Genomic DNA, 24,834 nt, shown 5'->3' with positions numbered 1-24,834 from the left:
GCTATATTCTGGATCCTTTGCCTTCCTGTTACACACTTTAGAATCAGTCCAGGTGCACGAAGATCCATGTTGGGATATTTATCAGAATTCCATTGACCCTATAGGTGATTTGGGGGAGAAGAGGCATTTTTATGATACTGAGATCTCCTTATGTATTCAAATGTCTCTACATTCACTTGCTCTTCCAATCATTTTTTAAAACATTTTTTCTTCTGAAAGATCATATACTTCTTTTGTTAGATTTATTTGTAATTCATACCTTTGTTCCTATTACAAACACGATCATTTTTCTAAATTATAGGTTGCTCACTGCTGATGTACAGAAACTTTTTTGGGGTGTGCGGTGATTCTATATTCAATCATCTTGCTGGATTTTATTAAATATATTAATTTAGATTATTTTTACTTTTCTGCATATGCAGTCATATTACCTGTGACTGTTTTCTTTCTTTATCCATTTCATTCCACGGCCATGTCTCGCTCTGTTGTTTATGCTCCATTGTAAGGCTGGACGGCAGTGGAAAGAACCATCATCCTTGCTTTGTCCCTGGTTTAGGGGGAAGGCACCTCACACTTCACCACTGCTTTGTTTCAGGTGTTTGTAGGTTCCTTTATCAGATTAAGGAAGTTCCCTTCCAGTCCTAGTTTTCTAAGAGTTTGTTTTTCTCAGCATGAGTGATGCTGGGTTTTATTAAGTGCCTTTTCTACACCTGCTGTGGGGATCATAGGGGGGTTCTCCTCTGTTGTCTTGATGCAGTGATTTACAGTAATAGATGTTTAAGTGTTAAATCAGTTATATCCTTGGGTAAAGCCAAGTTGGTCATGACGTCGTTGTTCTTGTTTTACATATGTTACTGTATTTTGGTTTGCTAAGTGTTCTGTTTAGGACGCTATGATAACTTACTTAGGCTTTGTTTATGAGTGAGGGTGGTTCATACATTTTCCCCCTCAGTCATCCTTTTCAGGTTTTGAGGTCAAGGTTAGGTGAGCCTCACATGGGAGGAGTGTTCCCTCTTTCTAGTCAGTTCTGTCCCCAACACTCCACTGAAGTTTTCAAAGTCACCATGACCTTCAATAGGTTTTCCATCCTTGCTTTATTTGGTCTCATCATTTTGCCGACCTATCTTTTCTTCTCGAAGCACCGTCCCCTGTTGGGCGTCCCCTCTCTGGGTTCTCAGCCCCCCGGCTCCCCCCGTATCCCACGCTGATGGCTGAAGCTCTTCAGGTCTGGCCCAGGTTCTCTTCCCTCTCCTCTCTCCCTGGGCGACTGCTTCCACCTTCCAGGCTCCCGGCTGTGTGTCCCCAGCATAGTCCTTTTCTCTGGACCCTAATCTTTTATATCTTCTGAACACAGACATCCACCTGGACATCTTCTAGGTACTGCAAACCCAGCACAGCCAAGAGGACCTCTGGCTTTTCCCAGGCACTTCCTTCAGTCTCCCCATCTCAGCATAAACACCATCACCCAGATGACCCACTCCAATACACACAGGCCAGAATCCTGGGTGCGAGATGTGGTCCTTCCCTGTTCACACCCTTTACCCAACTTCCCACCAAGTCTGTTTGCGCCAAACATACCAAGTGCGTTTCCAAACATGTCTGAACTCTTTCTGCTCCCACTGTTACCTGCTGAGCTGAGCTGCCAGAATTCACCTGGGAACATGCACTGGCTTTAGAGTAGACACCACTGGGTGCCTTACGAGCCACCCTTCCCCTTCCTAACGGGGCCCTGATTTGGGTTCGCATCTCCTTTCTCCCCACGCAGTTTCTGTGCTCTGATGGAGCCGGTCTAGCTCCCAGACCAGGGGGAGTCCCTACTTGGCTTAATCCAGGGGTGGCACGCTTTTTCTTTAAAAAGCCAGATGGTAACTAGTTCAGGCTTTTTCGGGCCACATGTGTGTCTGTCGCCTATTCCTTTCCCCAATGCTTTATGAATGTTCAACCTGGCCTGGGCTTGTGGACGGTACAGACACAGGCCACGGGCCGCGTCTGCCCAGCTGTGGTTTGCAGCCTCTGCTTTGACCACTTGGCACGTTCCATTTTGCTGGAGGTTTGGGGAGGGCAGAGCATCCACGGGGCCCGATCGGGATGACTCCCCTGATCGCACGCTGAAAGAGCACCCCCTCCGCCGGGGCACCCTCCCTGCCAAGGCTTCCTCATCCTCGATGGCTCAGCCCGAGGCCTGTCTTCACGGGAACCTGCTGTGATTGCTCCCGAGTGCGGCGGCTGCAGGTCCTCAGACGCACACACCTCTGCACGCAGCGCCCACGCTCTTGACCCTGAGCCCTTCCACACTGGGGCGTTGGGCGGGCCTGGGACGTGGGTGTCACGCTCTCCTTTTATGGATGAAGAAGAGGCTCCGAGCGTCCAGACGACATCCCAGTCACACACTAACGAGGGGCAGAGCGGGTGTGAACCCCGTCCGACCCCAGCCTGTGCCCCTCACACCAGGCTGGCCCCCAGTTATCCATGCCCTGCCCCTCCCCCCCCACCTCCGGACTATGAACAACTCCAAAGCGAGTTCATCGTCTTAATCGTGTGCTCGCCCATGCACAGGCCACGCCGCCCGAGGCATTAAAAAGCCATCAGAAGGTTCTCAGTGTCCTGCCTCTGCCTGACGCGCCACAGTTCTCACTTCAGGCTGGCTTCCCTGAGAAGCATACAAGGCCGGCGACGAAGACCATCCTGCCTGCCTCTGGGTTTACACATTTCAGGTCCAAGGCGCACAGAGGGGCTTCAGGCCCAGTCAGTGCCGGCCCCGGGTTCCCAGCGAAATCCCCCTGAGTCAGAACTCCCCCTCAGTCCTAGAGCTGGGAGTGGAGGTGGGTGCGTGTTCCCGGGCACAAACGGGGCTGCTCCGGGCCCATCTCCTGACTGGGGGCTTCACTGTGGGGTCTGGGAGACTCAGAGGAGGAGACTTGTCCCGAGCTGAGCAGAGCCCAAGCCAGAAGTCCACTCCCAGGAGCAAATGACTGAAGGTTTAGTCGCATCTGGTTTCTATCACTCCGGTTTCATGTTTTTTAAAAATATATGTCTCAGATAAATGTATCACAGTATACTGGTTACCACTCACTAGCAGGTGTGGTTCCTGACTGTTTCAGAAATCAAGAAGTCAATAACCGACTTTTAGACGATAATCTAAAGGTTCCAGTCCCCTCTCAGACTGGGCAGAGTGAAAGAAAACAGAGCACTACACATTTCTTTTTCAGACACACTTTTGGTTGTACACAGGGACTACAGAGAAAGGGACTCCAAAAGAACAAGAAAAAGGTAGTCCCTCCTCAGGATTAAATGACTGAAATCTACACTCAGCGTGGTACCATCGCAGGCCTGAGTAAACCAGGACTGTGGCCTGGGAGCAGTCTCAGCAGGACCGGCCAGGACCGTGCCTGGCCGGCAGAGGAAGGGATGGGATCCCTTGAGTCGGGTCACCCTGTGTGGGCAGAAGGGGCAGCTCCCCAGGCCTGGAATGAGGGCCAGAAAGCCAGGCCGTGATGCCTGCCCCTGCTCAGGGCTGCACGGCTGCCACACTCCGCTGGGTTGTTGGATAAAAGAGTGGATCTACACCTGCAAGCCTTGGGCACGTCCGTCCATGTAAGGCCTTCCTGAGAGCCAGGGTGTGAATGTGCACAGAGCAGCTCCTCAGCCGTCGGGCTGGGCACCTCACCCCTCCTTCCAGCCATTCCCGAACGGCTGGAGCTACAGGCTGAAACCAGTTCACACCCCCGCTCCTGAGTGGGCGAGGTCTTCGTCCTCAGACCATTACAAGCCCTTCTGCACCATTCTTTCCTGGACGCAGTGCCTGTCGTAAGTCCTCCTTCTGCTTGTGGGCCACAGCTACGTGGTCATGCCATCTGGTTCAGCTGGAGGAAAAAGGGGAGAGGTGGATCGGTGCTGTGTGGCCAGTGCTCCCGGCAGGTGGAGTTTCACACACTCATGTAGATTCTATCACCCCATCCCTGGGGCAGAGAGGGGACCAGCTAGACCCCTACAGGTGAGCTTTTGGGCACCATCTTTTCCTGGACACCGAAGTGCTATTTCATTTTCACAGTTTGCACGAGTGAGGTAAACAACAGAACGGGGTCTGCGGGGTGGGGTGGGGGCTCAGGCCTGGCGCTGCCCTTTGCACTGAAGACCGTGTGGTCGCAGCTGCCAGCACCTCTGTGGAGACCCGGGGCCCCTTCTGGGCGTCCACGGGTCTGACACTGATGGTGAACAGGGGGAAGGATGGGCTTTCCTCAGTAGGCTGCAGGATCCCGCATCAAGGACCTTAAGCTCTCAGGTACCTCCATGACTCTCCCTGTCTGGTACGTCCCACGTCTCGGCCCCGGGTGCCTGGAAATGGCTCGCACATCAGTATGAAGAGGCATGCTCTGTGAGCCATTCCTGTGGCGCACAGAGGAACGGTCAGGGAGAAGAACGCCACGATAAACCTGTCCCTGGAGACGATGGCATCTGAGGAGGTGGAGTACAACAGCCAGGGGCAATCCCAGGCTCCTGGCCATCTCCAAAGCTGCCAAGAGGCCAGCCAGCCAGCTGGAGCAACGTGAAGGCCATGGTCACGGCGGCACTGCTCTCTCCACCGCTGCCGAGATTCACACAGCCCACTGCAACTGGAGGGCAGGCGTGTGTTTCCCTGCAGGTCACCGGGCTGGGCCAAGGCTGCTCCACCGACTCAGGGCTGGGCCCTCTGCCTTGCTTTGGCCAACAGGACATTAGTAAACACGGTTCAGAGGCTGAAAGAGCCCTGTGCGCCGAGCTTTGTGCCTTCCCTCTCGCTGCTGACCGAGCCACGGCAGCACAAGCAGCAGCCCTGGCCACAGCCCGTGGGAGTGGCCCCTGCGAGTCCCAGCTAACGTGGCCACACCCAGTTCGCAGAGGTGAGCCGTCCCAGCTGCTGGCCTTCTGGATCACGAGCAAAGAAACGATTACTTCAAGCCACTTAGTTCTGGGGTGGTTTGTTACACACAAAGTTCTCATGCACTTCTTGTTTATTAACAAAAATAGGATGAACCCCTAGAAGGCATCCCAGGAGTCTTTGATTTTTCCGTGTTGTCAACAAGCCCTGCTTTGGACCCTGTACTGGCATTTAGCCCTCAGGGAGGGCACTGGGCTTGCCTGGCGGGTTTTTCCTTTCCATCAGATAGCAACCTGAAGTAGGTAACTGGCCGGCTGCAGCACTTTCCCCTGTGGTTTATTTATGCTCCAGGCCACTGGACTCTCAGGGATGCTCAATTCTGTCCGATGACTGTGGGAAGAACAGCAGTAGCTAACAATTAAGGAGTGCTGGGCTGGGGTCTTCCCCTCTATTTGACTTTTCTTCCCCATTTTAAACTGGAGCAAACAGGCAGCAGTCCAGAGAGACGGCCTCAGGCCCCACAGCTGAGAAGCGCGGCAGCCTCACTTGACCTTGGAGAGCAGTCTCGGGGTCCCGGCCCTGAGCAGCTGGACCCCCGGGCCTGCCCGTCACCCCTATCTGCACCCGAGTCCGCCTGGTGGACCACCAGCACCCTAAGTGCATTCAAGAACTAGTTTTCTCTACCCAACCATTTTCTGTTCTGAGTAGAACCGCAGCCTCGAGCTGCTTATTCTGGTCTTCGATGTTGCATTTCCACAGACGCTTCTCATCCTGTGTGTAGCTGTTCTCGGTGCAACCGCTGAAGAGCCAGTGAACACAGAGGGGTCTGCTTACTGCACGGCTGCAAGAGGCTGTGAATGCTTGCACGGCCAAACCCACCGACCCACCACCACCGTAACCGGTCATCTGGACTCGCTCCTGCTCTCACCCAGGGCGCCCCTCGGGGCCTGGGGGCGTGACCCCACCCTCTCCTCCCAACACGCCCCGATCTGGCCCCGCACAGGCCGGACGCACCTTCGCGTCCCGCTCCCGGCGCGCCCTCCAGCGCGGGGACTGTGCGGGCCCCAGGCGGCCGGCGGGGGTCTCATGGGCGGTCCCCGCCGGGTACCCCCCCACCCCGCCGTATGGCTCTCTGCGCCCCGGCTCCCCTTCCTGGATCCACGTCCCCGCTCCCCGTCCCCAGCAGACCGCAGGAAGAGCCCGGCGCAGGGTGCGCGCGCGCGCCCGTGCTGCGTCGCGGCGTCGCTCCCCGGCGTGCGCGGGGCCGGCGGCGGGGGGTGCGGGGAGGGCGGAGCCGACACCGAGGGCGGAGGGTGGAGGCTGAGGCGGTGGCTGAGGCGGCGGCCGGTCTGGCCGCTCTCGGGGGCGCGCTCGGGGGCGCGCTCGGGGCCGCGCCAGGCCACGGGCAGCGCGCCGCAGCCCCGGGCGGGCCGAGCGAACCTCCGCGGACTCGCGGTCCGAGTCTCGGTGCGGCGCGGAACGGAGCGGCCCGCGGCTGAGGTGAGGCGGGGCGGCGGGGGCGGCGGGGGCGGCGGGGGCGGCGAGGCTCTGATACCGCGGCCCGACCACGCCGCCCAGCAGCGCGGGGCAGCGCCGGGCAGCGCCGTGGCCGCGTTTATGTAAGCGCCGCCGGGCAGGTGGTGAGGCCGCGCCGGGCGCGCGGCTCGAGCGGGACCAGTGCTGTCCGGAGGGGCTGTCCGGAGGGGCTGCGGGCCGCCTGGCGAGGGGAGGTTGCGCCCGGGACGGCCCCGCGTCTGCTCCCCGCGCGTCTGCGCGGGATGCTCTGCGCCGCGGGAGAGCGAGGCTGCGCCCCGGGATGAAGCTGCGCCCCGGGGCGCGTATGGGGAGTCCGGGGATGAAGGGGAGGCTGCGCCCCGGGAGGGAACACTGCACCTCGGGATGAGGCTGCGCCCCCGGGAAGGCAGCCTGCGCTGGGGACAGCACTGTCCTCTCCCCGGGAGTGCCGCTTCTGCTCCGGGTGCGCTGCGCACTAGGGAGGGAAGGCTGCGCCCCGGCACGAGGCTGCACCCGGGACGGCCCCCCCGCCCCCGTCCCCGTCCCCTTCGGGAGGGCACCGTGTCCGCGCGGGATGCCCTACTCTGCGGAGAGTGCACCCCCAGGGTGAGGCTGCGCCCACTGTGAGGCTGCGCCAGGGACGGCCCCGCGTCCCTTCCCGAGGGCGCAGTGTCCGCGTGGGATGCTCTTCGCCGCGGGCGTCCCGGGGCGGGGAAGTTCCCGCGGGTGCCGGGCGTCTGGAGCGATCCGGAACAGTCTGGGGCGATTGGGGGCTCGAGGTGAATTCTGACGTGTTCAGATCTGCGGTAGGAAAATTACCGGGTAGTGAATGGGTCTGGAGGAAGGTGTCAGAGTGGGCTGTTGACGCTAAAACGGCTTGGAGTCCCAGTTGACATGCTGGGGAACCTAAAATGTGTTCTAATTCCTGTTTATACGTCGGAGACCCGCAGCGCCGTGTTTGGTTCGCACTTCGTATTTTTAGCCAGCTGGTTTGCGTAAGGTTACTTTCTAATCGTGGTTAGCTTTCAGCCCTCGAAGTATAAGGAAAAGTGGCTTGGTGTCAGACTTGCTTCTCTACTCTTAGTGCCCTAATCAATTGATGATCAGTAAGTTTTGAGATTAGAAATATTTCATTAATCCTCTTTGTTCTCTCTTAAATTTACCGTATGTTTTATTCCTTTGAAAGGTGCCATCTAGAGCTGCATTTTCCGAAACACTGGGTTGTGTTAAGAGCAGTCCTGGGCAGTGTCTTTTGATTGCCATCTTTTCTTTGAGGCTGAGATTCTTTTACCTTTTTGCTGAGGGTTTCCCTGAGGGGAAAGGGAGAAGGAAAATGTAAAGGTTGGCTGGTACCTTTCCTCCTGGGTGTGGGAGTTAGCTGCCCTCCTTGCAGGGTCCCTCCAGGGACAGGGTCCCCTCCGCAGGGTCACCCACAGCAGGGCTCATAAGTATCGCTGAGACTCACTGAGCTGTCTGGCGATCCTGCCCTGCCCAGGTGACGGCAGGGACACACACTCGGGCTCTGCAAGGAAAGCATTGTCTGTGAGCAGTGCCCTGTTTGATGTCTGAAGGTTCCTGGGACTGAATATATCCAGCTACACCTTCAACAAAATTTGAAGCTGTAGTTGGAAGGGGAAAAAAAAAGAGGCCTTTCTGCAGGGGGCAGTGGTGGAAAGAAAATTGGTCCAGCTCTGAGAAATTGATGACACATGTATCTCGAGATGCAGCGTGCGCATGAGGTCAGTCCTGGGAGGCGAAGAAAGGATAATTAGCGAATAACAGCTTCCACAAAAAACTTCTTGGCTTGTAGGCTACTTTAGTCCTCTGTGAATTTACGTGTCTTAAAAGCGTTTCAACTGCTTTTAGATTGGAATAAGAAAATTTTTTAAATTTATATTTGTCTGGTGAATGCACAAAGCAAACGAATTCATTTGGCAAAAGTACTTAATCCATGTCGTGCTGTGCCGGGCCCTCCCTGCTTTTGGCTCCTGGGATACAGTGCTGGACAAATTAGGCAGAGTTCAAAGAAGTTCAAAAGTTGGCAGTGTGTTTCATTAAACACTGTTACAGCATTACATTTAAAAAATAAAATTTAAAAACGTGTACCACTGAAATTTTTATTGATAGATTTGAAAGTATAAGCGTGCACCCTCAAAAGGTACAAACGCATAAGAAAACCTCGTGTCACTGCATCCCTAGCTGATCAGTTCCCTGTAATTGCTGTGACCAGCTGACTATGTACTGTCCCAGCAGTAGCCAAAACATATACACTGTTGTATATATGTTTTAATATAGTTTTTAATATTTGCTCTAAGAAACAGTGCTGCACTGAATATTTTTTTCTACATGGGTGCACGCAAAACCCACTAATCATTTTTTATTAATCACCAGAATTCATTAGCTGTAAGCTTTATTTAAGTGCTGGGTTTTATTCTCTTGAATGCTCTGATGAGCTATGTAAGTACTTAGTACCAAGGAATTTATTTCAATAGGTTGGAGATAGTTAGAAAGTACATTTTGGAGATTAATAGGTGAAGTTATACATTTACCAGCCTATAAAAAACTTGTTTAAGAAAAATCGTCAGGGGAATTCCCTGGTGGTCCAGTGGTTGGGACTTGATGCTTTCACTACCGGGGCCCTGGGTTCGATCCCTGGTTCGGGAACTAAGGTCCTATAAGCTGCGTGGTGCGCCAAAAAAAAAAAAAAAAAAAAAGAGTCAATCTTAGTATGAAACTGAAGAGCTTAGAGAGGTCCAGTTTTATTGGAAAACTCGATCTTTTTGTGTCAATTTTCTAAACCACAGATTTCCAAACCTACAATTTGGTGTGATAGAAATGCTGCTGTTTAAAAACAAAACAAAACAAAACAAAAAACAACTTTTGGAAAGTATGTTCATAATACGTGAGGTAGGAAAGGCAAACAGTGAGACTTTCGTTTAAAGACTGTACGTTAAAGTCATTTCGATGTCCTTGTTCCTCGAGTGCCTTTCTTTGGAGTTACGCTTCGTTTGGAGTGTGGACCGAGGTATTCACCTGGCCTTGCTGCCGTGCTTGACAACAGTTGGTCCCAGGCCATTAGTACCAAATTATCACGGTTTTTTGGTGGTCTCGTTAGTACTGCCGGCTGCTCTCCTCCTGTATGTGTGTTCAGTGTTCTAGGAGTGTGCCAAAAAACGACTTTGTTTTCCAGTGTGTCTTTGTGGTGGATTTAAAATGTGAAGACGGGGCAGAGACTGCGGGGGAAGTAGCTCGGAGGGGCCTGGTATTTTTATGGGAAGCGCAGTGACACTGCTTGCATCTAGGGCAGACTTGTTTCGCTCATGTGGTCGCCCCACAGGTATTGGTATTTGCCCTGTGCCAGGTACTGTTCTAGGTGCTGGAGACGGGAGTGAACACAGCAAGGGTAGTTCCTACCCTCTGGGGGTTCACATTATGGGGGAAGATGAGGATCATAAACCCCAGCTAAAGTCCTAAGTGCTGGCCAGAGAAAACCATAATTTGAAAAGATACATGTACCCCAGTGTCCATCGACAGATGAATGGATAAAGTAGATGTGGTACATATGCACAATGGAATACCACTCAGCCATAAAAAGAATGAAATAATGCCATTTGCGGCAACATGGATGGACCTAGAGATTATCATACTGAGTGAAGTCCAAGAAAGACAAAGATCGTATGGTATTGCTTGTATGTGGAATCTAAAAAGAAAAAAAAAAAGATACAAATGAGCTTAATTCCAAAACAGAAATAGACCCATAGACATAGAAAACAAACTTACGGATACCGAAGGGGAAAGGTGGGGGCGGGGGAGGGATAAATTAGGATTTGGGGATTAATGTATAGACACTACTATGTATAAAATAGATAACCAACAAGGACCTACTGTAGAGCACAGGGAACTCTACTCAATATTCTGTAATGACCTGTATGGGAAAAGAATATAAAAAAGAATAGATATATGTATATGTATGAATGAATCACTTTGCTGTACTCAACTATACTCCAATATATATAAAAAAAAAAAAAAGTCCTAAGTCCCAACAGGGGCAAATCAATCTAGCAGGTCGGGAGGTCTGAGGGAGCTGGGCGCCACCTGGCCGGGTGCTGGCACAGGGAGCTCTGGAGTCACAGCCTCAGGCCCAGGGTCCAAGCTTCCTGTCCTGGGCTGATAATAGCCCAGAGCCCAGTGAGGCCTAGGGGTGGGAGGGAGGGTGGCAGGGAGTGAGCCCAGGGGCTGGAGGGCTGCCGCTTGTGGGAGCAACCTGCTGGGGTATGGAATTTAGATGGTGATCTCAGCCTTACTAGGGCGGCCTACCTGCCTGCCTGCCTTCCTGGTTGACTTTAGAGTTTTGGACAACAGAATGACATGATCTGATTTCTCTTTGAAAAGAATCACTCCAGCTGTTACGCGGCTACTGTTTGTCGGGAGCTTGTGGTGTGCCAGGCCATTTAAGCACTTCACATACATTAATTAAAATCTCATGATTGTCTATAAGGCAGGCATGACTCTTAGTCTCCTGCCTTATATGTGGGTAAAGCTAGGTGCAGAGAGGCCACAGAGAAGTGGCAGAGGGAGTACTGCCCTGAGTGTCCGCGCCGCAGGGACTCTCCTCCTCCCCTGCCCTAGGCAGAAGGGGAGCATCAGGGGCCCACGGTGACCCGCCGAGGCCTGGCACCAGGGCAGGCGTGGGGAGATCAGATCCCGCTTCGTCTGTAAGTTGCAGCATTAGTTTTTGTACTGTTAACAGGGAAATGTTGTCAGTTTGCCTGTGACACAATGCTTTCCGCTCACTTAGGTGTCATTTATTGAAAGAGCGCTTAGACTTTAAGCATATAGACTTTTAAAATCATGCCAGCCTTGTGCTTTCATGAAAAAGGAAAATGTGAGTGAAATAAAGTAATGATAAAATGTCTTCACCTTTAGAATTTGGTTCCTCCAAATCAGCCCCATGGCATGGTCCGCTGTGCTGTCACCGTCTCTTGCCGAGGTGGCATTTCTCACGACTGCACCACTGCTGTCTCTGGGACGCGTCCAAGCTGCGGATACAGGATCCGCGAGTTTGGACGCTTTCTTGATCCTACCGGCAGGTGTTAAGGAGAGGTTTCCGGTCCTTAAAGGATTTGTGGACTGACCTGTCGATGGGTCACATTGCCCTGTCAGTCACGCCTCCTAGAGGGACGGCTGAGTTTGACTACTCAGAGTTCCTGCCGGATTTCAGAGTCGTGAAGATGTGGGAAAACGCGGGTCTTAGAGCTGAGGCACTGTGGTGTGTTTTGCAGGCGGCCCATCGGGATTGCCAGTAGCCTCTGCAAGATGGAACAGCCCAGAGCGACCCCCAGGTCGTTGGCTGAGGAGCAGGCTGGCGAGGCTGTGAGGTGGGGAGGCGGGCCCATGGGTGGGCGGGCCCACGGGTGGGTCTCTGTCCCGTGCGCACCAGGCGTGTGAGCTTGCGCGCTCTGATCCTCATGGGCTTCAGTTTTCTCTCCGGTAAATTAGGAGGAGGAGCAGGACCTGGTCTTCTGGGGTCGGTGGGCCGATAGCTGAGCTAATGTAAAGGGTCTAAAATAATACTTCTCTAATGGTGCTTAAGAGGGCTTCCTTTGGCTCAAGAAGAGGTTGGGGCCAGATATGTAAATTTGGGGGTCATCTGTGTAACTGCTGACGTGTGAGACCGTAGGCTGGGCTGTGGGTGTCCACACAGAAGAGCAGGAGGGTGCAGCCTGAGCCCGGGGGCTTTGGGCAGGGGGTCCACAAGAGGGGGAGGGCCCTGGATTTGATAAGAGGCGGGTGGCCTTGCGGTGGGGAGGGCTGGGTGGAGGGAGGGGTGGAGAGCATCGAGCGTGGAGGATCCTCAGGAGGAGGACAGGGTAATGGGACAGAAGCCGGAGGGTTGTGGACTCAAGGGAGTTTTTATTTTTGATTTTTAAATGAGAGTGATTGTCATATGTTTTGGGCTGACAGGGATGATCCCGTGGAGAAGGACAGATTTCCAGTGCGCTGGGAAGGGACAGTTGCAGGGCCACAGTCCTTGGGACGGTGAGAGGGGTGGCCGGAGGCAGGAGCGAGGCAGGACTTCTGTGCACGGGAGCCTCGATGCACTTCCAAAGTATTTCTAAGAGACATGCTGCCCCTCTGAAAGGAGGGCATAAAATAAAATATAATTTTGTGCTCAGTCCAGGAAACTTGGGAATTGTGCTGTAGGACTTAGGATCTAGTTTCTTATTAGCTTCTGGTGCTAAACACACCTTGGGGGCAGCCTTACAGAAAGATGCATGTGGAAATAGCGTTTTTCTTTATTAAAAAAAACCTCACTCGTCTCTAGACGTATCCTCAGCTTCACTAGGAGTTGGCACCTTTACTCACCAAATTTAGTGCTACTCAGAGGACTAAGTAGACTTGGCTCCTGGTTAGTGCTTCCTTTGTCTTAAAGCTCTGGAGGGAAATGCCTGTTTTGCATCCAGGACGGCTGCCCCCACCTCCTGGGAGGCGGGCGGTGTTGCTTTGGGCCCTGCAGGCTTAAGCCCCACGGGGGCCGCAGGGCTGGCTTCTGGTTGCCTGGTAAAATGTTAAAGCATCTGCCCTGCATGCCAGTTCATACTGCTTGTGGTTATTTGTTTTTTTTTTTCGGGTTTGGAGTTCCGAACCATCAGCCTTCTCTGTAATGGAGTCAGCAGGATGAAGCGCACGAGGCCCCCGACCCCTTGCGCTCCAGCCGCGCGGTGGGCTGGGGGGAGCTGGTTCCCACTGCTCTGCCTGATCACGTGCCCCTGCCCCGCGTGGATGTGGACAGGTTTGGCTGAGGGCCTTCCCTGGCCGGATGCGGGAGGCGGGAGAGGTCTCTGCCCCCGGGAGCCAGCCTTCCCTCAGGGCGGCCCGGCCAGGCGGGGCGCCCACGTACTGAGCCAACGTGGAGGCCGCTTATTGGAGTGGCCTCTGTCGGGGCATCCGTGGGGATGCCAGCTGTGCGGGCTCTCCTGGGCCCAGGAAGGGCTGGCAGCGAGGGGATGAGAGGCCCCGGAGTGAGATGGGAGGCCCTGGCGGAGGACAGGGGCCTGGTCGGAGCTGTGCCGGGCGGCTGGGAGGAGAGAGCGGAGGTGTGGGCTGACGGGTGGGGTCCAGGAGATGGGGGGCCTGGAGGGTTAAGAAGGGCTCTTCGAGCTGTGGACGCTGAGACCAGAGGGGTCTGAGGTGGGGGTTCTTATCCCCTGGCGTGTGGTGTGCAGAGTATTTTGCTATATACTTACGTGTGGTCTGTCAGATACATCATGTGTTGTTTGTGGAGCGCAGGCACACGTGTGCTTAGCTTCTGTTGGGTAGGATTCGCTTCCGTCCGTCATTCCTCGCAGTCCTCACGGTAGACGCTGCCTTGTGCCTGCTTTTCAGATCAGGACTGACAGAAGAGGTTCAGTAACCTCCTGGGAACGTGGGATGATATCTAGCTGACCTTGGTCAAGACCTCGCTGCGTGCCAGCCGTGGTGGGATCCGCTTGGTCTAGTTCACTCCCGATGATAACCTTAGGGCTCCGCCTCGTGCAGCCATCCTCACCCCCTTCTTACCTGGCTCACCTGAGCAGCTGCCCACAGCCTCCTCCCGCTGCCGTCTGTCCAGGCCCAGGCCTTAACTGGAGGCTGGATCAGAGCCCTGCACCTGCCCTCATCTCAGAGCTGTCCTCTCCCGCCCCCAGCCCTGGGGCCTCGCCTCCGGCTTTCTGGCGGGCTGCACTCCTCCATACCCTCCCCTCCCCCCACCGGGTGCCCTGTTGTCCGTTCTGTTCATCTGCCCTCTGTGCCCACCACTCCCTCCCTTCCGTCAGCCTGCCTGGCAGAGTGGAAGCCTCAGGAAGGCAGGGGTCTTGTTCTGCCTTTATCCTCAGGGCCCAGAACGACTGGCAGGTAGAAGGCACTTACCACTGTTTGCTGAATGAATGAATAACTTTTTCTTACTTTTAATGTAGGCAGTAGAACCTGAACTGAGGCTGCTTGCCTCTGAAAATGCGTTTTTTCTGCCTGAGCCTACTGCACCCCTCGCCCCACTCCTATTGTACTCGGTGAATCAGTCATAGATATGTGCCCCATATGTCTGTGTTATCTCCAGATTTCTGTGCTTTTCTTTGTAGAACAGAAACATTTACAAAACATTCAAAATTGCTCTAAAACTATAAAGTGCAGTATAGCAGATTAATCTGTTGAAAACAGAGAGTCCTCAAGTTGAAAAAAAAAGATAGCTCTGTTCTGTTAACCGCTTTTAGGTGACATGTAATTGAAACGTGTTGTCTTAAGAAATAACAGTACCTGTTGCAGAGAAGTAATATTCATAACTACGTCTTGGGGAAAGTGAGAATACTTTGAATAATTCCAGAAGGTGTCAGAAAAGCAGCCAAATAAAATAAAAGGATTTAAACATTGGAAGGAACGTAGCTTCACAGCTGTCTGGTAGGGGAGCCGACAGAAGAGTTGGCTGGAAATTGGGGCACTGGGCCCTTCGTCCCAGCCCGGCTCTGACCTGGTGGGCTGTCCGCTGCAGGGTCCTCGAGTGTGAAGGGGGTGGTCTAGTTGGTGATGTCCAAGGTCACTCCATTTCTAGAGGACTGTTGTACCTAGGAGTCGAAAAACATATTCTCAGTGCTTCGAGGGTCATTCAGTCAGATGTCAACAAATATTTAACCTCCGAGCAGCCCTGTGTGAAAAGCACGTGGCGGCTTTGGGTGCACAAGAGGGTGGCCTCGGCGCAAGGTGTCCTGTCACCTCCCTCTGGACCCACAGCTTTCCCGGAAGAGGGGAGCAAGGTGGGCCAGCAGGCGGGGCCAGGGGGTAGAGTAATGGGCTCTGGCTTAGTGAGAAAACACCAGACCCTGGGGAGCCCGACTGATCCCTTTCTCTGGTTTCTTACTCTTAGGGGACGAGACTGTGTTAAATGTTGAACTAAATTGGGTGAGGATTGGTTTTTCAGGTTTGCAGGTCTCGAGCTTGTCAGAAATGAGTAAAGGTAACGCAGTAGTAGGTAATATTTCTTCAGCCCTCTTGTATCCGGGAAGCGTTAGAAACTGAGGGCGTTAACACACGCGTTGGGCAGGTTGGAGAGTACGGTTCAAAGTTGCTTTGTGTTTGCGCCTCTTCTCACGGGCCGTGCTCACAAGTCCGGTTTCTTTTCTCGTTCTGGTTGCCAGCAGCCCAAGTTCCCTAACGCTCCAAGTCTTCCCTCGCTTAGGGTGAGTGATCTCCCTGAGGAAGGAGTTTGCTCAAGGACGTAGGGCAGCCTCTCATCACCCGCGTGGGGCCGAGAGACGGTTCCCGGTGGGCCGCTGTCACCTCCCGATGCCCAGCTCCCTTCTCTCAGCGCCGTCCTGGCACCTTCTCAGGCTGCTTTGCTTGGGGGTGAGGTTTTGTAGGTGTCAGGTGGGCACGGCCTGCCTCGTCCGCGTGCTGTGGCAGCGCGAGGACAGGGGACTGGATTTCTGGCTTCTGCCTTAGGAAGGGCAACTCACCCAGGGAGATGTGCCCAAGAAGGGGCAGGTGGCTGCTGGGCCTCCACAAATGCAACCCCTGAGCGCTACGTGAGGGAGGCTGGAAAGCATAGTTCACGCAGACACTCGCCTGCTGTAGCCTGAGCACGAACAGCTTGACGTCCGTCTATGGAGGTGTAGTTCCAGAGGCTTAGGTGCTCGGGCCACAGTTTAAATAGCAGTGGTGTGGCCTGTCATGTCTGCTCTCTTCTAGGTGTGAATGAAATTAATTACATCAAATGCACATTTATTCGTCTTGATCATTTTGAATTTGATTCCTTTTCAGAATAGGAATCTACCCAAAATAGTAGTCAAAAGGAATTACTGTTCTGAGTTGGTCGTCTGTGTTAGGTTTTACCACATGCCTGTTATGATAGACTGTTCTTTTGGCGGGATGCTTTAGAGGATTATCCTTTCTTTCTTAATATATTAAAACTTCATTTTCATTAAAAAGCTATCTAAACGTTTAAAGATCCTCGTGTAGTGATTTTTTAAATTAACAGTTCCAGGGCAGTAGCAGCACAGGCGGTAAATAGTGAAGACTCACTTGCTGTGGGTAGAAACTGGTACGGGGGTTGAGGCTGAAACCCTAATCTAGGAAGATGTGGAGTTTGTAGGCATGAATTCTAGGATGTCAGAGCTGTGAGAATTTAGGGCCGCAGAGTTCAACTTAGATTTGACCATCAATGAAATCCTATGGAAAAAAACCTTTTCCATCAAGTGTCAGCCGGTTTTTAGAAGTGAAAAGATGACCACCTCTGTGTCAGGACCGCTGGCTCGTGGTCCTTCTGAATAAGTGGTCCAGTGTCAGCCACATGCAGACCAGGCTTAAATCCACATCTTCCGACGCCTACTCTGGGGTTTTTTCCTCTTTGTATTTTACTGGTGTCACGTAGTAGATGGTTTTCACCCACGTGCACATGAATGAGAGACGTATTTGATCATTGCACAGTGACGCTTTCTGTTCTTTAATTTTATCCTCTAATGAAACCGAGGGTGTTGATGGTGTTTCCAAAGGAAGAGCAGGTGTTGTGTAAACCAGCCCAGCGCCCCTTACATTCTCCCTCAGCGATCTGCCCTGGGCATGCGCGGCACGGGTAGGAAGGAGCCGGACTTCATGGATTTCAGCGTTTCTCGCCGGAAGCCTTGCTATAGGAACGGGAGGGCTTTGCCTATAGTTAGCTAAGACTTTGAGCCACGCCGCAGCCCGGGAAAGGTGTGCTGGATTTGGACTCGTGGGGCAGAGCTCTGCTGCGAGGGAGCCGTGCTACGTGCCCGCGGCCCTGTCCACGGCAGGCATGTGTTTTTCACAGGGAGACCCCCCCCCGCCCAGGTGCCTGCCCAGCCTCACTGGTGGTGGAGGGAGACTATACGGATGGTGCGGACGGTCAGCCCCGGTCCGAGCGCCCATCTTTGAGTGCTCAGGAAGACGTGGGCAGGAAGTACAGCTGGGGCAGGCACTGGGGGAAGCTTTGTTTTCTCTTGCTTGAGAAGCTACCGTGAGATTCACCCTCAGTAGGTAGAGAAGTCAGCGATTTTCATGCATTTCTAAGCTGTGCAGCTGTTAGCACAGTCCAGGTTTAAACGTTTCCATCACGCCAAAATGCTCCTTGTGTGTGTTTGTGGTAAATTCCCATTCCCACCTCCAGCCACTGGCAGCCACCGATCTGCTTTCTGTTTCTCTGAAGTTGCCTTTTCTAGGCACTTCATGTAAGTGGAATCATGCAATATGCAGCCTTTTGAGTCAGGCTTCTTTCACCTCACATAATGTTTTTGGGGTTCGCCCATGCTGTACGGTGGATCAGTAGTTATGAAACCGCTAGGTGGTGTTTTCGGGGGAGGCTCCGAGGAGCTTCAGTTCTTTATGTCTCAGCGCAGAAGGAATTCAGTGAGAGGCAAAGTGATAGATAAGAAGTGATTTATTAGAAGAGGACACTTGTGAGTCTTACAGGCGGGTGGGCGTGAGGGTGACGTGGCCCGAGAACTTAGTGGGCTACAGTTTTATAATCATAGGGAAAGTGGGAGGAGGAAAAGACCACCTTCTTCCTCATTCTTGAGTAGACGTCGTGCTTCCATCACCGGCTCTGCCTCCAGGCTGCACTGGGGAGTTTTCTTGTCTCTACATGGTCGAGCCAGGACTGTCACGGTGCAGTGGAAAAATTATTTCAGGCCTCAGTACAGTGTGGCTCTGAAATGTCACTTTTCCATAAATTACTGCTTGTTATGTGTGCAGAGAGCACGTCTTAGGGGTCATTAGCTTACTGGGGCCATTAACTTACTGAGCTCATTGGGCAGCATGTGGGTCTCATGCCACCATCGTTTTATTGTTTTGAGGCACGGCTCATGCTTCTGTTACATGGTTTTGTGGTTGAGCAAACCTGCTTTCTTGAGTGATCATTAACTTACTGTTGTCTCCCAAAGCCCCCTAAAGTTCCCTGTCTGTCTACAATCCCCTAATGGCATTTCTGAACGATTTGATTATCCTCTTCCATCCCTATCAGTTTGTTCCTTTCAGTTGCTGACTAGGACTCTGTTGAGTGGGGGTCACACGCCTGTTTTAGCTCTTCGCCAGGGACGGGCGTTTGGATCGTTTCTGCTTTTTGCCTCTGTGAAAAGTGCTGCTCTGAGTGTGAGCGAGCACATCTCTGTGGACAGGAGCTTGGAGTGGGGCTCAGAGTGACGGCATGTGTGACACTGACAGCACAGCTGCTCGTGGGACCCCTGGGCACGCTCTCAGGTCTGTCTCCACGACATGCCCTGCATGTCTTGAATAGTGTGGACCTGTTACTTGCGGGATGAAATACCGTGGACCTGAGGTCCAGCACAGGCGACCAGGGTTTCTAGTGGTGACGCCCTCTGTGCTCAGTATAGGACAGAGGAACTCTTCCCCAGTATTTGGTTTTTCCTTTCACTCATCAGAGGAAGTCAACGAAGAACTGTTAGGCGTGTTAAAAACCACACTCAGCCTGCAAACTCCATGTGCTCAGCTTTGCCCCTGCAGTTCCCTCCTAGGGATTCAGCCTGAGGACACGCCTCCAACAAGATGAAAACACAGATGGAAGTGACCTAAATGTCCAGTCAGGGGCGGGTGGGTCGACTCTGGGCGACCACGTCACAACGAGCCATGTGGAGGGGTGGGTCTCTGGCGATTTCCAGAACATGCGGGAAGGGAGCAGGGCTGAGTGCCAGAGGGTGTCGAGTGAGCTCCCTTCACGTGAGAAAACACGCATATCTGTGCCTCCGTGCAAAAGGAAAACAGGAAGGAAAATCAAGGACGAAAGGGATTGGGCCCTGCAGGGGTGGTGGTGGGGCGCTGGAAAGGAGAGGGGGGCACAGGTGGCTGGAGAGGTGGGCGTGGGGCTTCTCTGAGTGGACGTCTCAGTACAGCCCGACTCTGGGAACCGTGGACCCCAGAACAAAATACATGAACCTCCACCAGGATTGGGGGGACCCAGAATGGGATACAGACAGAACCAATGCTCAGTATAGGACAGAACAATAACAGAGCTACAGCAGGGGTGGGGTGGGGAAGAAAAGGATCAGCTGGGTGTTGGAAGACAGTACTTTTCTAGATTCTGTAAAGCCACAGACAGAAAGGGCTGCACACAGTACTGCCCAGAAACTGTCTGTTTCTCCGGGGGGTAAGGTTGCGTCGCGGACGTGTTCATAAGGATGGAACAGTGAGTGTGTGGTGGGAAGAAGTGGCAGACGAGGGGAGGGGACAGAGGAGCCCGGGCACTGGGCTGGAGCCAGGTGTCAGTGTGCACCGAAGTTTTGAGTATTTGTCCATATGCCAGACGGTGCAGAGACACAGATGTTGGTGCTCAGGCCGCACAGCTCCTTACCCAGTCCCCCGAGGACACCCAAGTGCTTTCTCCGAGCAGAGAAGAAGGGGGTCCTCCAAGAAGATGCGACTGGACCCCCTCATGGTACAGGGAAGAGCTCAGAAAGGACAGGGCCACGTGGGCGGGGAGAGGGTCAGAGCGGGTGGCTCTGAGCAAGGACTTGGGTGACGATGGTGTTGGCTTGTAATCCGTAGAATAAAGTAAACGTCCATCACTCTGCTGATATACATGAATAACGATCAGTAAGCAGGGAGAAGGGGAGCCAAAGAGTCCCAGTTACTCAACGGGGGAGGAAGGAGGAGATAGGCGATCACCGTGAGGCCGACCCCAAGGCAATAGTTACTTTAGGCGGGACCCAGGACTGGCGCTAAGTTAGTGAATGAACGTTTGAGGAGAAACAGGATATTTTGCTAGTCTCAAAGTTATCTCTTCCCCAAGTCACTTATTTATTGAAAAGGGAAAAGTAGTAACTTTAGAGTGGAGAAAGCCAGCAGACACCGCCTCACCCAGGAGATCGATGTGATAAGACAGGTCGCAGTCATAGCTTCTCCCCGACATGGGCATGGGCACAGCGTAGGCACGAGGAAGCGGCAGGCAGACCCCGGGAGAGGGTGTCCCGAAAACACCTGGCCAGGGCTCTTCGCCGTCCACGTCCCGAGAGACAGGCTTGGAGGGGCCTAAGGAGACACACCAGCGAAATGCAGTATGGGCTTTCGAGGGGGTCCTGGGGCAGAGAGGATGTTAGTGGGAAAACTGGTGAGATTGCGGTAGTGGAGCTCATGGTATTGTCCTGACTTTGATCATTGTTCAGTGATGCCATAGGTAGATAGCTAGTGGGAAGCAGCCGCATAGCACAGGGAGATCAGCTCGGTGCTTTGTGACCGCCTGGAGGGGTGGGACAGGGAGGGTGGGAGGGAGGGAGGCGCAAGAGGGAAGAGATATGGGAACATATGTATATGTATAACTGATTCACTTTGTTATAAAGCAGAAACTAACACACCACTGTAAAGCAATTATACCCCAATAAAGATGTTAAAAAAAAAAAAAAAGATGTGACCCTTAGGAGAAGCTGGGTGGGGGCTACGTGGGAATTCTGCGCCGCTGTGCGCTGTCCCCACCCCCGCCGCCGCCGTCTGAGCTCTCCGCGACTGCCTCGGAGGGAGGGTTCAGCGTCGTCCCAGGGAGAAACACTCTCTTGCCTTCTCACTGGAATTCTGGCCACCTCGAGCCCCGGTGTGGAGCATTCTGGAGACAGGCGTCCTGTACCCGTGGCGCGGAGGGCACGGTTCTTCCAAAGGGGGCATCAGAATCTCCTGGACCCGGTGGGAAGAGGCGCTGTGACCAGAGGCGCAGGACCTCGCACATGGCTACAGGGGCTTTCCTAGGTGTCCTTGGTCTTCTGATGTTATTATTTTTTTCCAGAGAGAAATTTAAAATTTTTATATATTCAGATTTATCAGTCTTTTCCTTTACGACTTGGGTTTTGAGTCCTGTCTAAGAACACTTTCCTATGTCGGGAGTCATTCCTCCTTAATTTCTTTCAGCAGTTTTATATTCTGTTTTCCGTATTTAGCTTATTAATCTGTGTGAAGTCTGTTTCTATACAGTTTGAGGCCAGGATCTAATATTTTTTCCTGTTGGCTAGACAGTTGCCTCGGTCACTGCACGGTCTGGTCTGCCCTTTGCTCAGCGACCAGAAATGCCACTTGTATCCTTGCCCAAATTCCTCCTTCAGAAGGTGTCGTTTCCTCTTGCTTGTCATTGTCGGGTACCAGCTGTGGAGTTTTGCGTGTGGATTGTGTCCCCAACTCATCCTGGGGAGAGGATCACGTTGTGCAAGCAATGCCTCTTCCTTTCTAATTTTTGCACCTTCCCCTTATTCAATGGCTGGAACTCGTGGTGCCAGGCCGAGTCGGGTATTGGGACAGTGGTGGCGACCAGCAGTTGCTTCTCTGGTTCCAGCTTTACTGTGGGCGCCTCCCATGCTTCCTCACTGAGGGCGATGTTCACCGTAGTCGCTTTGTACATGCCCTTCACGTAGTTAAGCAAGTCGCCGTCCCACTTTGCTGAGAGTTTTATTAAAAATAGACTTTATCAGTTACAGCAGTAGAATTTTATTGGTTGCTTTTCTGCATCTGTTGAGATGGTTGTATGGTTTCCCCTCCTATCTGTTAATATAGTAAATTTCATTCATAGATTTCCTGATGTTAAATATTCTTCATTTGCAGGAAAAACCTTCCTTTACTTTTAACACTGACAATTAAATGTGCTATTTATTTTAATGTTTTCTCTTTTTCAGAATGAGTCCCTCCTCTCCCCCCACCCCACGTGCTTTTTTTTGAGGCATAGTTTACGTACTATACGTTACTGCAGTGGTGTGCTGATAAATGCTTAACAAATGGCTTTTTTTGGTGGGCGGGACTGTAAAAAGCCCTGATTTGTAGCATTTGCCAATTTCCGTGGCATAAATGTTCTCACCATTTCAGGCTACTGATGAGCTGTTGGCTGGTGGTCCACAAAATTCCTGAGATGTAACAGTCCTCTCTTGAGGTGGTAGGAGCTGGCCCAGCTGCTGAGAGCCTGGTGGGCAGCCTGGTGATGGCCGTGCCTGTGACCATCTCAGATATCCTCTGTGGCTTCCCCTGCCCACCTGCATCAACACCGCACCTCCCTGGGGTCTGACCTTGGTCACTCTGGGTCCTTACCTTGGTCACGCTGCATCCTCGTGCCGTCTTGAGACCTAGCGTTCTGTCCTGTGCATTCATAGCACCTCATTCCACCCTGAGAACAGCCTCGGCCACCTTATTTAAAGATAGTAAAATATCGAGCTCCCAGTGAGTTTTATTGAAAAAGTGAGCATCTAACTCATGATTCCTATTGTGGCACTAACTTTATTAGAAAGCAGTGTGGCTTCTGTGATAGTAACTTTCCTTAAATCTGAGGGGCTGCTAGCATCATTATAATCGTGTAACTTTTCATCTTCCTTAGTATAGATTAAGGCTTTTTTCATTCACTGATCTGTGTAGTCATTCAGCAGACAGCTTTTGAGCGTCTACTATGTGTCAGGCATTTGGATTCCAAAGGTGTAGCAGTGGGTAAAGAACCCAGTCTCTTCCCTCGTGGAGCACAGGTTCTGATATACCTTTAAGTTGTGTGTCTTTCTATTCTTACCATCCTTGCCCGTTTTCTCCTTGCTCAGACACCTACTTGTCTTTGCCCCTGGTGTTACCTTAAATCAACCCTGAATTAATCTGATTCCTTCCACTGCTTCCGTTTTGAAACTCCCTGCTTCGATGCTAGTTGACGTTTAGCTTAACTACTTATATAATTATTTCTGCTTTTACCAAATTTTCACAATGAAAAGGCAAAGGTGATTTTGACATTAGGAAAGGTGAGTGTTTTAAAAGGGTTGCGACAGTAGACTAACTGGAGAAGTTTAGTGAGGTGACGCTCTTTATGGTGTGTGGCCTGTCGTCCGAGCAGGAGCCGGGGACGAGCTGACATCTTCCACTGCAGTTCTGGGGGTCCGAGGGCTGCTGCCCACCAGCACGGTCTCTTCTAGCTCCCGACGGCGTTAGGGTGTGTGGGGCTGTGCTTCTGGTAGCTGGGCGCTCGGTGTTGGGGGGAGTCTGGTCACCGAGTGCTCTTCCGTGTTTGCTGCATGCCTTGGAACCATGTGGGGTGGAGGGGGGGACCCTGTGCCCCTGTGGGCTGCAGTCCAGGGAGAGTGGCAGGCCTCCCTGGGGAGGAAGAGCTCGAGGACCTCGATCCGGGGTAGCTGGCATGGAGTGCAGGCTGGGCAATCGGGATGCAGGGTGGTGGGCCCGAGAAGTTCACCTGCCCGTAGTTCTGCCACACTGATTGGGAGTTCTGCCTTTTTAATCCTTTGCAAAATTAGTTTGTTTTTAATTTAAAAGCCAGTATTTTATTTTGATAAGAAAAAATAGTTCTAGTTTATTTATTCAAGCAACTTAGAACACCTCAGAGATCAACTTCCCTCCTTGCTCTGGAGATGCTGGGGGAGCAGTCAGGGTGTGAAAGCGCAGCTTGGGCGGGTCTTGCCCCTGGCCCCGGGCAGCCGTCTGCAGGGAAGAACCTTCCAGGGAAGGACGGGTCCCTGTGCTGCTGGGGCCGTTGGCACAGAACGTGTGGCCTGGCCCTCGGTCGAGATCCAAAGCCAGCACCCGTTCTCGTTCCTCGCCCCATCCCGCTTGACACCTTCACCCTCTGGGGCCTCCGTTGAGGATGGACAGAAACTCTGGGGTGACTTGTGACCTCTCGGGAATGCTGACCGGGCTGGCCCTCCTTTCTCTTTTGACCATTTTGCAACTGGCTTATGAGGGCGATTTAAAAATGGATGTCAAAGAAAACATTTTTCATGGGAATAAATACCTATTTGGGGGGGGGGTATAGTTATACCTTGGAATTTAGTCTTTGAAAGTAACAGTTATGGGGATCAAGTCTTAATGTGAAGGTTGAATCCTCATAGATTACCTTTTTTGTTTTTGTTTTTGTTTTGTGGTACGCGGGCCTCTCACTGCTGTGGCCTCTCCCGTTGCGGAGCACAGGCTCCGGACCCGCAGGCTCAGCGGCCATGGCTCATGGACCCAGCCGCTCCGCGGCATGTGGGATCTTCCCGGACCGGGGCACGAACCCGTGTCCCCTGCATCGGCAGGCGGACTCCCAACCACTGCGCCACCGGGGAAGCCCCTCATAGATTACCTTTAAGTCTTAGAATCAGAATTCAGGAACCCTTGTCAAAAGTAATTTTCCGTTGTTGTGCTCCTACTGGATTTTTAAAAATGGATACGTCTTATTTATTTGTACTTAAATGTATGTCAGACTAATACTAATAGTATCACAGAATAGGAAAAACAAAACATCTTTCTATAAATATTAAAGTAATGAGCAAATTAGGGATTGTACAAGAACACAGGAGATGATGTGGAGGAAATCAGTGAAGCTCTTAATGGCTTAAATCTAACTCTTGAGTAATTATTTAAAAACTTTTAGTAAGTAAAGCCTCTCAATCCTATAAAAATAGGAGTATTTCATCATCACACGTGTGTATTTTTAGTTCTTTGTCTTGGAGATAGATCCTGGGTCCTAA

The 24,834-nt window shown here is 52.5% G+C and overlaps 1 protein-coding gene across 3 annotated transcripts in view; it reads left to right on the top strand.

Annotated features, from left to right (window-relative positions):
* The first annotated feature begins 6,153 nt into the window (after window positions 1-6,153).
* Window positions 6,154-24,834, top strand: part of ADARB1 (adenosine deaminase RNA specific B1) — a 117,892-nt gene continuing 99,211 nt past the window's right edge. For all 3 annotated transcript variants that reach the window (XR_016392928.1, XM_022596512.3, XM_022596506.3), the window contains exon 1: window positions 6,154-6,358. The gene's annotated coding sequence lies outside the window, so the exon portion shown is untranslated. The remainder of the gene's footprint in view (window positions 6,359-24,834) is intronic.

Source organism: Delphinapterus leucas, chromosome 4, assembly GCF_059928025.1.
Source record: "Delphinapterus leucas isolate spDelLeu-1000000601 "Yukka" chromosome 4, BTC_Dleu_Yukka2, whole genome shotgun sequence".
Taxonomy (NCBI): domain Eukaryota; kingdom Metazoa; phylum Chordata; class Mammalia; order Artiodactyla; family Monodontidae; genus Delphinapterus; species Delphinapterus leucas.
The sequence above is the reverse complement of the archived record's forward strand: the minus strand, read 5'-3'. Positions and strand labels throughout refer to the sequence as shown.